At 47.8% G+C, this 15,301-nt stretch overlaps 1 protein-coding gene across 1 annotated transcript in view; it reads left to right on the plus strand.

The window, feature by feature from the left end:
• Positions 1-345: 345 nt before the first annotated feature.
• BRINP1 (BMP/retinoic acid inducible neural specific 1) overlaps positions 346-15,301 on the plus strand; it is an 88,078-nt gene continuing 73,122 nt past the window's right edge. Inside the window, exon 1 of the mRNA XM_005231281.3 lies at positions 346-785. The gene's annotated coding sequence lies outside the window, so the exon portion shown is untranslated. The remainder of the gene's footprint in view (positions 786-15,301) is intronic.

The raw sequence follows: 15,301 nt of genomic DNA on the forward strand, positions 1-15,301 counted from the left end.
GCTCCGCTGAGCAGAAAATCAAAGGCGAGGGGGAAGAAAAAAAAATTTAAATGGATGGTGGCTGCCTGGAATGGCACCCAGTCCCACTGCAGCCTCCTCCCCAAATCAGGGGGGGCAGACAAGTTTAGATCCCCCCACAGCCCCATCCAGAGGTCCTTTTCAGTCTCATCCTCCCTTCCCACGGTCCAAGCTCCGTCTGGCAAGAGCTTAAGTCCCTCCCTTTTGCCCCCCGCCCCTCCCCTTCCCTAATTATGTACAAAACACTTCTTAGAATAAAATGCCCATGCTGGGGCTCCTCCCTGCTTTCCTCTTCCCCATTCATCCTCTCCAGACCGCTCCAAGCCCCTCCCCCCGTGGCAAGCCCAGCCTCTCGCTTCCCTCCTGGAGCCCTTTTCATTTTTATTTCTAACCCCCTCTCCATTCTCCCTGCTGCCTCTGCTCCTTCCCCCGATGGCTACGAACTGAGCAGCAGAAGAGGGGGAGGGGGCACAGGAATAAGGGAAGGGGGGAAAATTAGCAAGAAAAAGGAAGAGGGGAGGAAAAAGGATTTTTTAATTTTTTTTTTTTTTTGCCTCTGCCCTTAATGCCCGCGATCTGGATCAAGGAAGGGGATTTTCTGTCTGAGCATGAAAAGGACTGCTAGAGCCCCAGGATTTTCACGCCTGCATTCTCAGCCCAGCACCCAGTATGCAAGCTGGACAGAGAAGCTCCCCCACAAGTTCCTACCGAGCCGAATAAAACCCGCGGGCGAGCAGATCTCCGCCAGAGAGGGACATTAGCATCAGGTAAGGCGAGCGCTGCGCTGCGGCTGCGGTGCCCCGTCCTGCCTCGGCCGCGTTGTGTAACGCACCCGCGGCCCCTCCGCGCCCAGCCGCGCACACGGCGCCTCTGCCCTGCACCCCAGCCCTGGGCAGCACGGAGTTGCGGGCGGGGGGGGGGGGGGGGGCGGGGGGGGGGGGGGGGGCTGGATGGCAGAAGTCCCGCAGCCCAGTTAGTGATAGTGCGTGTGTGTGCGGTGAGAGTGAGGCCGAAATTTGCTGCTAACTGGGAAGACTGGGAGCTCTGGTTTTTACTGGGGAAAGACGCAGCCCCTGGAGGATGCCCACTAGTAGGGGTTCAGCCCCCCGGTTTGGCTGGGCTGGTGGCGAGGCAGGGGTGGAGGTGGGGGTGGGAGGTAGCCAGCATCCATCTGTATTCCGGAGTATCGATACATCCCGGAGCGGGTGGTGGTGGGGAACCGTCCCCAAGGAGATGGTGTCATCTCCACTTAATCCACTGCTCCGTTTTTGCAAGTGACAAGCGAATCACGGAGGAAAAGGAAAGTCTGTCGCCTTGAATCCCACACGGGGCTGATTGCCTCTACTTATGGTGGGGACTGGGAGGCAGCAGCAGAGCCAAGGGAGGGCAGCGATGGCGGGGGGCTGCATCCCACAGTGCAGGAGGAGGTTGCTTTTCCCCGGCTCAGCTCTCAAAGCTGATCGCGAGGCTGGTGTGGAGCGTAACTTCGCCTTTTCCAGTCCATGGGGAATAGGGAGACAGAGGGCATCTCCACACCATTACATCATCCCCGAGGTCTAAAGACCCAGCGAGGATCCGAGGAGAGGAGGGCTGGAGGTGTGAGTGTGTGTTTTGCTTTTGGAGAGTCCCTCTTGCTTTTACTTAGGAGTGGGGAAGGGGAGTGGGTGTCACTTCTTAGATGCAGTCTCCTGGTCATGGGGAGAAACAAGCAGCAGATGAAATGCTGGCAGTCTTGCTGTATGAATTTATCCTCGTGATTGACATCTGCACTAGGTGGGACAGAAGGGTCCTTCATGCTTTACTCTGGCTGCTCATCTAGGTGCATAATAATAATTGGTTAATGGCAGTAAAGCTGCTTTCCCAAGAGTTGTAGAGAAGTATTTGGGAGGTGGTGAGAGGAGGAGGTAGTGAGTAAAGAGGAGATGAGGCTTTTGTGTAAGAAATCTGAAAAGATTTATTTTTTTAAAAAAATTCCTTATAAAGGAAAAAGATTGATCAGATCTGCTTATGAGTGACAGACAGACAAACCCGGAATCTCTCCCTCCCACACACCACACAGACAAGCAGTTGTCTCCCTCGCATACATGTACACGCTAAGCACACAAAACACATGCTGTCAAACTTGCACAGTCCACCCCATGCTTAAACACAGCATCTTGGTGTTTCTCTCCCACGGATGCAAGCACCTCTTCAAGCTACGAAGCCCCGCAGTTCCCCTGCACTCAGACACACAGGCTTGATCTGCACATGAACACACACCGTAACCTGCAGAAATAACTGCATTGATATTCTTATTATGCGAATCAAACAGTCAGATGTTCCCACGAGCGTACACATGCTGCCTTCTTTGCAGGTCTCTCAGTAGGTGGTTTGTTCCTCCAGTGTAGTCTTCTCCCTTGTAGTTAGTACCAGGCATTGATTTGGGGTTTGTCTGTCTCCAAAGCCCTTTGCGACTCAGCAGAAAAGCCTGCTACATTTTGTGTGCCTACGTTTGTTTTACTGCTCTTTGCATGTTCCCGGGACTCGGTAATGGTTGCACTACTGGAAAGGCAGGCAAGCAGCAGGCGGGGAGCAGGGGAATGGTAGTGGGGAGCGGTGGCAATCCCATACCCGTCACAGCCTCTCTGATCAAGAGCTGGAGCCTGTGAGTATGGGAAGTGCCCTGCTAGAGTTGCCTTGCTTTTTTCCGTGTGGGAGAGTGGATGTGAGCAAAGCCACAAACGCGTCTGTAGCTAAAACACACACAGTGCAAGGCTCCGCTTCAGTCTCACCCTGGTTCAGAGCAAAACCCTCCCAGCCTTAGAGTGCGAACCATCCCATGCCTTTGCAAGCCCCTGTCATCAGAAACGGTGTAGTATGCGCAGGGGAGGTGATGTCACTGGTGTTAGATGTATTTAACCAACATCCCCCTCCGACTATCCTCCCCTCCCCCTCTTTCCATAGGGCCTAGTGAGGAGCCCGTGCAGCCCTCCAGGAGCAGGAATATAACAAGGCCAACCAAAGTCTGTGTTAAAACTTTGGAGAGGAGGAACATACGGTGAATTGGCTTGCTATAGGTACAAGGTGTCCCAAGAGAGATGGCAGAGAGAATTAATTGTCTGTGTTCCCTCCTCACCTCTGCTGTTTATTTACTCCATTGGAAATATGTGTAAGGCTGATGCTAACCACTGCGTGGGAGGGGGTCTGCCAGCAGATCGTGCTCACTGTGTCTGTGCAGGGGAGCAGCCCAAAGCCCGACCCGCGCCTTTGCTGGGGCAGGTGCCCCACCTGTGTGGGGGGCTCTGCTTGGGAAAGCACTGCAGCCCCAGCACCTGCGTGTCCTGCCCGTCCCCCTGCCCACCTCCAGCAATGGGTGGGCATGTCCAGAGTGCACCCAGGGCCCCCTGCACACGCGGTATCTACAGCCCATGCTGAGATGCTGTGAAGGCAGGAAAAAATAATTGAGGGGAAAAATAAAAAAAAAATAATTAAAATCACTAGATACCAGAAATGCGGGTGAAGAGCCCCAAAAGCACCTGGGGGCGCGACATCCGCAGATGGAAAAGCAGGGACCCCCCCTTCCTCCGTGGGAAGGACCCTTCCGCCGCCGGCAGCCCCGTGCCCCGCTGCGCCAGCGCGCAGCCCCTCCGCGGCGGCAGGATGGCGGCGCGGCCGTGCCCAGGAGGGGGCGCTGTGGCTCCACGCAGCGGCGGCGGGCGCGGAGCAGTGCGGAGGGGCGCGGAGCGATGCGCATCGCCCTCCTCCCCCCGCCTGCCCGGCCTCGCGCAGCGGGAGCCAAGCGCTAATAATAATACGGGGGCGGGAGGGTGGCGAAGCCAAATAACAACAGGGCTCTCTTCTCCAGGGAGCCCAGGTGCAGCTGAATGGGCTGGGGCCGGATCCCCCCGGCTGCGGAGCCGCTGGGGCGAGGGCGAGTTCTGCTGAGGATCTGGCCCCATGCATGCAGGAATCTTTTACCCAGTGATGAAATGCAGCTACTTCTGGGACAGAGCCCAGCAGCTTTTCCGTGCCAGCAAATACTACAGGGGAAGTGAAAAATCACTTCATGCATTGAAAGTGCAGAGATGAACTTAGTGAGGCAGAATATAAATTACCCAGAGTTAGGTAGCTTGTGCCCTGTGGTTTGATTTACACCATCCCTCTTGCAAAGTATCACGAGATTTTTTTAACAACCGTAAGGACCTTGGCCCACTTCCTTCCAGGCTGTGCAGAGCAGCTTCCCAGAAGGGGAGAATATTTGTTCACAGAAAGATCCGGCTTCTTGCTAGACCCATAGACCATGGTTCAATCCTGCGGTTCTTCCTCTCGCCTAGAAGATGGCTGCCGCCCGGAGCATGATGCTGAGTTACCAAATGGTGCTGAGCTGAGTTAGGGCAAAGCATCTCCTCCTCCCATCTGTGTGTGATAGCTCAGAGTGTGCTCGGGTGCCAGGGGAGTTTTTTCTTGCTCTCCGTGCCCTGCACTGCCACATCCAGCCGACCTGCTGGGACCAGAGCTCGGCTGGACAGGGCTGCAGCAGGCTTGTGGCTTGTCGTCGGTGCAGGAAAGGGAAATGTTAAAGCAGAGACCTGGGGAAGGGAACTGGAGGTATCTACTGGGTTGTCTGGAGAGAGTGAAACATGGGCAGAGCTGGACTAGAGAAATGAGGTGGCATTCACCAGGGTTCAAGAGTAGACGCAGGATAGCTGTTGCTGACTTGACAGACTAAGCTGTACTGTTTCAGGGAAGAAAAAGTGCTATTACTAGTGGGACGGAGGAATGGGAGAAACAGCAGAAATCGGAGGAGCTGCTGATTTACCCTGAGCTACAGGCAATTGAAGGACTCAAGTTTACTTCAGGGATGCTGGATCAGGTCCTAAGTGAAGGTGGCATAAATTTGGCATAACCATGTCATTTTGAAAAGGAGCGAGGAGTCAGGCCCAGGGTTCCCTCTGTGGTTGGGATGGGGGGGTTAATACAACATTTCTAAACCTTTGCAGCCTCCTGCTTGGCGAGCTGTTTTCTTGCAGCCTTGAGGCAGGACCTGCAAGCAGCATCACAGAAAAGACATTTATTTTTGCTATTTGTTCTTCTGAAGTCATGTGCTCTAAATCCATTTTATCATTGCCTACAAGGTGCAGCTGACAGAGCTTAGCTATGCACAGTGCCATCGCTGTCTGCTGACAAGCCCATTCAGAGCGCAGTGCTGGGTGAGAGCGGTACCCGTGGTGGCACCAACGCCCCTGCAGCTCTGGTGATGGCGTCTCTCTAGGTGTTAACATAGCATTCCCCAATAGTTGAGCTCTCACACACATGATTCCCTGCTCCTGTTTCAGAAAAAAACAACCAGTTGCACTGCTGATGGATCACTTCTTACGCTGGCAATAGAAATAACAGTAAGTCAGAGCAGCAGCAGCTGATCGGAGCAAATAATCTAAAACAGCTTCAAATGGTGGCCTCCAGAGGAGGACAAAGTGAATAGCCTTTGCCAGACATATACTGTTGTTGTTCACTGTTTATGTTGGTGATAGAAATGCTGGGCAGAGGTAGAAACTGAGGTGCCAGGAACACCAGTAAGCTTTCAAGCCCTAGAACAAATTCTCTCTGTGTGTTAGCAGTGGGCACTGTTCAATGGAGTATTGCCATCACAGTGACACCTTTCCTCCCAGAGGTTCACAAACTCCAGCAAAGCCAGCTCTGGCCTGACACATACCAAGCAATGACGCAGAAGCTTGCAAACCAAGCTATGGGAGGTTCTCACAAGTAAGAGAAGCTCCAGAAAAATACAGTTTGTTCAACTTACTTTTTGCTGTAAATCAAAACACAATATAGGAGCAGACGGAGCTCTCACACTCCTCTCCGTTCTCCTGTACTGCCCAATTACCAGTAGAGTGGCTCTGGTTCTTGCAATCTTTTCATGCTTGGGACCTGTCTCATAGTTATCCTGATAAAGGTGCACTCTTTCACCCAGTGTTTATGGAAGGTAAAGCCTGGAGGCTTACAATAGGTCTTCTAATAGCTTGGACTTTTATATCTATGCATATTACAGCCAAAATATGCTGTACAGTGAGTATCTGTGAAAGGCTTGGAACCGCTTGCTGTAAATCATCCCAGCCTGTCGAAGCCAGGGGAGTTAACTGGCTTCATGGTGAGTGAGGATCTCTTTCTTAGGGTTTGATTTAGAGCATGATTTAGAACCTGGCCTGTGCTCTAGACTCTGCTGTGTCCATCATGATTTTGGATGCAGTTTTGGCCAGAAGTCCTGAGTCGACACAACTGATTCCATTTAGCCATCTCTTTACCCTGCTAGAGCAGTGCATGAGGTTGTCTGATACATTGCTAACATTGGAGACCTTTGTGGTAATTTATCCTTGCAGTTGTGGATGCTGACTTGCTGAGCAGGGGGAAGACTGGGAGGGCAAACTTTAAAACCATTGCCTTGTGTGGGCACTACATTGCAGGTGTGGCTGCAGGACCAGAGGAATAAATAAAAGAAGCTTGCACAATAGTTCAAAGCAATAGTTAGAAAATGACAAAGAAACTAAAACTAACCAAGGAAGGATGGAAGGAAATGGACTGTGAGCCTCGGGAGGAGGCTGATGATTCAGGGCAGGAGGGAGAACCAGGACTAGCAGGTGTGAATCTTTAGCTGGACTTCTGGGATCAGCAGAATGGACAGCAGCGAGGCAGGCGACAAGTGCCGGAGCAGCCTGGCTGCTTTCGCCGTGTGACTGCTCTTCAGGCAGGTACAGATGGTGAGCGGGTAAGCAAAGCCCTCAGACATATGCTGGGGTGCATATGTGGCTATGGGTTCCTCCTGGCTCAGACCACCTCCTTGCCTAGAACATGAGGATGCTAGAGTTATTCCAGACATTTTTCACACTGCTCTGTGCTGGGGGATGTTTGCAGTAAAAATCAAAGGTGTGTTTTGGGAGGAGCAGGGAGAGCTTAGGAGTTACAAGGTGAGACTGAAGAACGCTTGAGAAATACTGAGAGAGTCAAAGGAAAGAACTAACAAAGACAGCATAATGTTTGTGCTAAAATTGTGAACAGAGATAAAAAAGCAGCAACAAGGATACATGTAACGTAGCCTTAAGACCAGCAGCTATTTCTAGAATTACTTATGTCATGTCGTCCAAATTCAGAGTTGCTTCTGCAAAACAACTCCAGGCTTCGCTGTTTTATGCCTGAGAATGCTGATAATGTGTTTATCTGCCATTTCCACTCTCCTAAAAGAGAACTATAGAGTATTTGAAAATGATGGTGGGTTGCTGTACCATATTTTAGGCCAGTGAATAGATAAATCTAATCAGCCAGGGAAAAGCTACCAGTTAGGATTCTCCCACAACATTTGTATGATGCTGGCTTAAAGTAACCTAATAGTTGTAATCTGAGTAATATTGTGATAAAAATCCTTTTTGTGCATCAGTTCTCTTATTTGCTTCTTGGGGCAGAAGACTTAATGTTAAAAGGCAGTGACCAGACCTGGATGTGGTGCTTGGGGTATTTGCTAGTGCCGTGGAGGAAGGAGCGATATGTATTGGTGATGGAGCTGGATTAGATCTTGTTAAGACTGGGAGAAACTGAGATTGGTGTAACCAAAACAGTAGGATACTGAAGGGAGCAGAAAGGCATGGATGAGTGCTATCCCTCCTGGGATAACCTTTCAGCTGCTCGGGGATGTGCGCAGTCAGTACTTGTCTCAGGACTGTCATGTGCAGTGTCACCAGGGTGCCTAGATCGTACAGGCATGACTATTTCATTATTGACTCCATTTATGATTTTGGTTTTCATAATGTTCTGCAGTAATGGGATTAGTAATGAGTTGTGTGCAAAAGTAATTTGTTTGGGATTTTTTAGATCTGGTATCACGTAATTTCCTTGGGTGTCTCCAACTTTCTATGGGAAAGAGAAGGAGTGAAAAACCATTTCTCCTGGTCCACCTCTCCCCTGTTGGTGACTGGAATCACATCCCTTGGCTAAACAGCACGCGGGCCCCAATTCTGCAGGGCATGTAATCGAGTGCTTAGCTATTGGTCAAAGAATATCAAACACAGGCTTGCTTTCAAATATGTGCTCAAATGTCGCTGACCCAGTGCAGTCATGACTGTAAAGGGCCTGATCCTGAAATCTGAATCAAACTAATTTTTAATTACAGTCCCGTGGATATAATGAAACCTGTTTCCAGGATCAAAATCTAAACAACAGCAAATCCATGCACATGCTGAGTGCAGAGTGAATCATGTTTATGATCCGTCAGAGTCCAGCTTCTTTGTTCCAAAATGCTGGTCAGGAAGGCAGAAGAAATATTCCCTGGGATATTATAAAGACTAACGTATCATCAGAGGGAGAATCAATGGAGATTGATGGCAAATTAGGTGGACGCTTGAGACATTAAAAGGAAGGATGGAAAATAGAAATGATATTATAATTGAACCATATTAATATATTTTAAATTGCTTTACAAATATTAACAAGTTATATAAGGAAGGCCTGGAAATCATAGTTTATTTAGCCTGGGAAAACTAGGAGTGAGAAGGGACTTTTGGGTTCCAGTACAAAAGTATATGAAGGTGAGAATGAAAAGCGATCAGAAACATTTTAACGCTTTGATGATATGAGAACAAGGGGACTCATCAGAATTAAAGGGCGCAACTTTTAGAGCAAATTAAAAGGAAATAGTCCTTTCTTCAGCGTATAGTGAAGCTACACAATTCCCTGCTGCAGGATGTCACTGAGATGAAAGTCTGGGTGGATTTGAAGTGTAAAAGGCTACATAACTTTGTAGCAATTAATAGCATTTGCAGCTCTGCAATCTAGGACAATGGTAATCAGATCTCATGCTTCAAAGCAAAAGCTGACCATCTTCTGGGGTCAGAAAGGACATTTTCTTTCTGCATAGAAAGAACATAATATGGCTGGCCAGGTAATATGACTGGATATGGTCGATCCTGCTAGTAGCTAAGTCAGCAAGAGATTAGCAAATTGCTTCTGTGGGTGCTGGATTAAGGTATTATAAAAAGGTTTTCATCAATGCCAGACAGAATATCAATCCAACAATCTCTTCTTCTGTGTCAACTCCCACAAAAGTAATTTCACTGATTACATTAGATATTGAAGTAGGACATAAAACGGGTGGTTATAAGCAGCGGCAATGACCCTGAGCTGCACGTTTCAGTTTCCTCTATCACCATCATTATCTGCAGGACGGTGCCGAGCTCAGATGAGCCTGGAGTCACTCAGTGCTCGGTACCGTGCAGATGCAAGCTCCCTGTCCTCGAGGGCCTGCGGTCCAGACAGAGGAGGAGGAAAAGAAACAGGGAATGCCGTCACCTCTGCTCAGCACCAGAGAAAGTGCAGCACAAGGCTCAGGGATCAATTCAAATCATATTACAGTCAGTGGAAGCATTTCAGTGTGCAGGAATCAGAGCTTGGGCTTGGCCTGGACAGATTTCGAAAGTAGTCGGTGGCAAGGTAATGGGACATTTTAGAAGACGGGACCTTAAATATCACAGTGGGGTATGCTGAACACTTGCAAAATCAGCCTCCAAGGTGTCTGCAAAATGTCACCTTAAAGAATTTGCCCAAGCTTATGCGGGAAGCCTGAAGCAGAGAGGAGTGCCCGGGTGCACTAAATCTGGGGATTTGACCAAACCACCCTGGCAGGAGTGACAGAACGGAGAGAGATCGGATAAGGAGCCCACTGGTGTCCCACCTCCTCTCCCCCCAGTTTCTCTTGAGTGCCACAGCCCCATGACCAGAAGGTCCCAAGGTACCTCCCCAGATGAAGGTCCACCCTGTCTGCTGTGTGTAGTCCTGCACCCTGTCCATGGTCTTCCACTATCTCTGGGGCCATGTTGGTGGGAGGGGGGAGGAACCTGCCTTTCTCCATACTCTTTCTCTCATATCAGCCATTGTTTTCCCCTCTTGCTGAAGGCAGATGTTTGGGTGAAGAGAGAACAGGCTGTCGCATACAGACAAGGGTGTTCAGCTTCACCAGGTGACACTTGCTGAGGGCCATAGTTATCTGTAGCTGAGCACAGAGGAGTCTGCTCTTCCATGGTCATCTGTACTGGGGCTGAGACCAGTAATACAACTGGGTTTCCTTCAGAAAGGCAGGAAGGGTGACAAGCTGATGGCTGTGAGGAAGGCATATACACTAGATGGAATAAAGCTCTGAGGGAAATGTGTGATCGAGGCTGGGAGGGAGGGATGGGGGGTGGGAGAGGAGAGCTGGCAGGTAGGAACACAAAGTTCACTGGCAAGGCAAGTGCGAATGCTGAGACAAATTGCCACATCAGGACGAATGATTCCTTCGCCTCCTGGCTTGCAAACCAGACAGAGATGTGACCAGCAGGTGCAAATCTGCTGACGAGGTGTTGTGTAGGTGTGATGATTACTGTGCTTGTAAGCCTGGCTGGAAAGGGCAAGGATGGGCGAGGGAGCTTCGGTTCTGTAAAATGCATGAGAAAGATGCATGCAAAAAAAATAGCTATGAAGTAGGATTGTAGTTTACCTGCATTATTGGAAGATTGATTTCTGATGAAAGGAGCAGAGGAAGGAGGGGAATAAAATTTTACAGATGGCAAGAATGGGGATCAGAGCTTTAAAATGGCAGTTGTGAGTTAGTGTTCTTGAAGGATTGGTTCAAATGTGACTGCAGAGACCAGTGCTGGTTTCTGATTTCCAACCATCTGCATTTAAAAGAGAGAGAGACCAGCAGACTGGCCTCAGTGAAATTCTGCTGGATTTCCCCCAGGGAATCAGGATTGTCCCTGCATTTCAAGTACCTGGAAGACTTAAAACACTGACAAGGCTGAAAGGTGAGGAGAGGGCTGAAAGGGAGAATGGCTGGCAGGAATAAGTAGATTGTAGACTACGCTGGATAATTCAGGGATCTGTAATAAAACTGCATGGTGATGGATAGTGAATAAAAGACTGTAGGTATATTATGGTTTACGCAGCACAGGACAGATGTGTCTCTAAGGAGACTGCGATAAGGAGTGGAAGGTAGCAGTGGACTGGGAGCAGCGGATGTTTTGGGATGCAACAGCACTGGGAGAATAAAGCAGCACTGTAGCAAGATAGTTCAATCCCGATGCTGTCACCGACATGTTATATATGACCTTGGGCAGGTCACTTAGGCTGATACCTTTCAGAAGAGCTTTCTAAATGCATGTGTTTCCATGCATAGGAGCTGAATTTCTTACAGTCAGTGCTGTGATTCTGAGCCCTCTAGCTCACACAGTGGATGCAAACCACCCAGGGAACTCGGCTCCAAGTTTGGCATGGGGAAAAGTCTGGATTTTTTTTAAGAATTCAGCAACCTGTGTCCTCAGGAAATACAGGCCCCCCCCTTTCCTCCCCCAAGACTGGTATTCAGCCGTGCTGATCTTTACTTATCCAGTGCTGGGCAAAAGCAGCACTGGATTGCGTCTCTCCCCCCTCTGCCCCAGCAAAAGGGCCCGATGTTTAGAAATCTGGCCTGAATTAATTTCTCTTCTCACTGCCTAAGACCACTAACTAAAGTTGCCCTTTTACTGGAATATATAAGAGAATATGCTAATTGTATCTGTTTCTCTCCCTTGCACACAGATATGGGGCTTTTACTTACACAACATGTACAATGAAGTGTGCAAGTGTGCACGTGCACACACACGCACACACACGTGCATGTGTGCACACACATCCATTGTGTTTTGGGAAGCCTGAATCAAGACTGCTGCTTCAGTGCAGCGTATTAGTCTTCTTACCAACTTCAGCATTTGAGGTAAATAGCAATTAATGGTAAAGCTGCTTACATTAAAAAAAGGAGCAACAGAGGCTGATAAGTCCTTCCTACCAGTGGATTTTCCTGCAGTGCTTCTCATTACTTTGTTTTCAAGTTTCAAGACAGAAATTTTGTCCGTGGTGTATTTTTTTCTCATTGCTGCTCCTCCAAGGGAGCAATTCTGTAGAGCCTTGTTAGCAGTGAGGTACAGCTCCCAGCCGCTTGTGTCTCAGCTAACAGGGACACTCCTTTGGTGCTGGGGGCACGACCCTCTCTCAGGTGTTATAATAGAGGTGGACAGAAGGGCTGGGGACAAATACACACTCTGCTGCCCTTGCACAGTGTTACTGCTCGTCTGCAGACTGCCTTAAATAAGATTTGGAGCTGGGGAAAAGGAAACCAACAGGAGAGCTAAGATCCACTCTAGATTTTATTTTTATGTGTCATTTTTAAATTCCAGGCTCTTGAAAGGATATGAGGGCTGACCTCCAGCTCAATAATGCAGTATTTTTGTAATAAGATGCTCATGATGCATTTTCCATGCCCCATGTGCATGTGCAGAGTGTTCCAACATGCATTGTCTTCTGGGACAGTGTTGAAGGACTGTAGAAGATGAAAATAAGCCATTGGAGGGTTTGTGCTTGTTCATATTGGCCACAACTGATGTTAAGAAAGCAAAATATACCCAGAACTGGGTTCCTTCTTAGTGAAAGCTTGTTTCCTCCTGAAGAAACCCCAATTCCAAACTAATTGAAGTGCAGTATATGTGGCTAAGGGGTGCAGGGGCCAAGTTCTTTGACAATGTAGAAACACCCAGAGATAGTTAGATGTCTAACTCCTATATACATGCCTATTTTTTTTAATCCACTGGATGCAGGAAGCTAAGCAGGTGATGCTCCCCTAAATACCTCTGGGACTGAGATTGCAGGTGGGTGGCTGGGAGCAGGGTCCTATACTTGAGCGCTCAGCCACAGAAGCGGATGCCAGACGATGCCTGAGGAGCAGGAGCCCCAGGACTTGCTGTTCCCATCCCTGAGCATTGGTGTCTCCTTCAGAGCACACTTCAGTGGTCTGAACCAGGGCTGGCTGTTTGTGGGGAGCTGTGCTTTTCTTTTTGCTTAATGTCAGATGCACTTGGACATCACATGTTCCAGTTTTCTGAAGGAACCTCATGCCTATTTGATTGTATGTTAGGGACTGCAATGCTTAAAGAAAAAAAAAAAAACAACAAAAAAGAGAGAGCGAGAGCCAAGAGAAGCAAAAAGAAAGAATTCAGAGAAACAGAGGGTAAAAAGGCATGGTGTGACTGTCTTGAAATAAAAAAAGCAGTATATGGCAATTTCTAGTGGTAAAAGTAAATCCAGTCTCAGATTATTTCCTGGGAACTTTACTCTCATTTTTGATACAAGGACTTGCTCATTTATTTTTCTCTAAATCTATTTATTTCACTCTAAGTTCTCTGTTGAATGCAGGTTTAGACTGGAATAGAGCAAAGGACTGTGAAAGTCATCAGCTTAAGAGACTCACAGAAACTCAGCCTTGCTGAGATCCCTCATGTTGTTATGAAGATCTGACAGACAGTTATTGTAATTCCTAGTAGGGATAGGTGAATAAGGATTTTTTTTTTTTTTGTCAGTTTGGTTCTGAAATGAGAAGGGAAAAAATTAATTTTAGCTATTCAAACGTAATTGGTGTGAGGGGGAAGAATGAAAAGACTTCTTTTATAATTGGGACTAGAAGGAAAAGCAAATGGAAAATCACTTCAAAACTTCAAATTTTGCAGGAATGCAAAATTTTTTTTCCATAACTGTATTTTTTCGCTTTTGTTTAGTCTTTTTTTTTCATTTTCTTCTAGATCCACTTTGTAAACATTTCAATATCATGCATTTAAGTTAAGGAATAATACAGTCATGTACTTTGATTCGTTTAAATTTTTCCCATCCCATTTTTTGATGGTAGCTATCTAACAAATTTAACCTGATTTAATAAACATTGGCAGTCAATCCCCAAGCACTTTTCTGTGCCTAATTTTAGTATGTGTTAAAAATCATGTCTCACATCTTTAGTGCCTATGACTGCAGTTTCCTTTATGCTACACACAGTTAAAGACAATTCGTACCTCAAATAACATACACTCAAAGGGTACAGAGCAGTAGGAGATGAAAGGAGAAAACAGAAAGATTTGTCTGAAGTCTCAGGGTAAATCAGTAGCAGAAGCATATAGAGGAGCCTACAGTCTTGACTTCCATTCCGCTGCTCTCTCTATGACTGCAGATTAATTATAAAATTCTTTCTCACCCATTAGATTTTCTCATACTCCTTCTACTCCTGCACTTTCTCGTTCACACCTTCAATTCTTTTTTACTCTTCCTTTAGTCCCACTTTCCTCGCTCTCCATTTTTGAACACTTTCCTCTTTTCTCCTCTTCTGGTCCTCCTGTAGAAGAATACTAATGAAGTGACAAGTGATAATAATGTGTCTTGGCTGTGCCCACTGTGATGGATAAAGAAGGAGCAAGGTGTGTGGAGGAGAAGAGTAGCGAAGAGGGAGGGAAGGGGGTGATCTGAATTTATTTCAGACTCCAGGTGAAGGTATGCAGGAAGGCAGAGGGGCCAACTGCACACTCAGAAACGCTCACTGCAGTGGGAGCATGGAGTCCAAACTGAATGTCTAGGGAGGGGAGCATGAGCAGATCTGAAAGGTGGGACTGGTGCCCTCAGGGATGCAGGGGCCAAAAGGGGAACAAAGGCTTACAGGGAGATGTGTGGGCAAAGGGGAACGAGCAGATTTCTCCAGTTTGCTGTGACAGGACCTCAAACACAGATGTCTCACACTTGATTTGTCTGGACGAGTTTGTGTGCAGAGACTTCTAGTGCTCGAGTAAAATCAGAGGCGAATATGCATATTCAATCAGACAGGGGTTACGGGTGCTCTCTGCGCACTGGGCATTGCATGCTGGCAGGGATTAGACCGCCATCTGCTTGGTACAATACACATCACAGGGTCGGTACCTGAAGCTGGGATGTTGCTGGAACTCCTGCTGACTTCCTCAAGTCCTGCAGAATAATATTCTTGTCACCAGAGCCTCTATTGTGTGGTTAATGGGCTAATCTGGACTACAGATTTACAAATAGTCTCTGGATTTAGGGAGGAGAGGCGTTTAAGGGGCAGATAGGAGAAGAGGCTGCAGAATCCGTGCTTTGGACTGATACCTATAGCTCCCCGAGGAACAGAGGCCAAGCACACAACAGCTGGTGGGGAGAAACTGTGTTGATGCTGTGGGAACAAAGATGTTATCTAGTCTGCAATCCAGGCAGGAGGAGGGAGAAAACAGAGATGTAAATTAGGAGGAAGCTTCCTTGAGCTTCTTTGGTCCTAGAATATTATACCAAGAATAAAATGTCCAGGAATAGCTGTCTGTCATTGTAAACAGTCACATTAGACATGATAGATAACTTCAGGCTATGTCTTCATGAGCACAGTAGGCTCTAAATACCCTTCTTTCTTTGGAAACTCCTTCCAAACACCTTTGAT

This window comes from Falco peregrinus, chromosome 1, assembly GCF_023634155.1.
Source record: "Falco peregrinus isolate bFalPer1 chromosome 1, bFalPer1.pri, whole genome shotgun sequence".
Classification (NCBI taxonomy): Eukaryota; Metazoa; Chordata; class Aves; order Falconiformes; family Falconidae; genus Falco; species Falco peregrinus.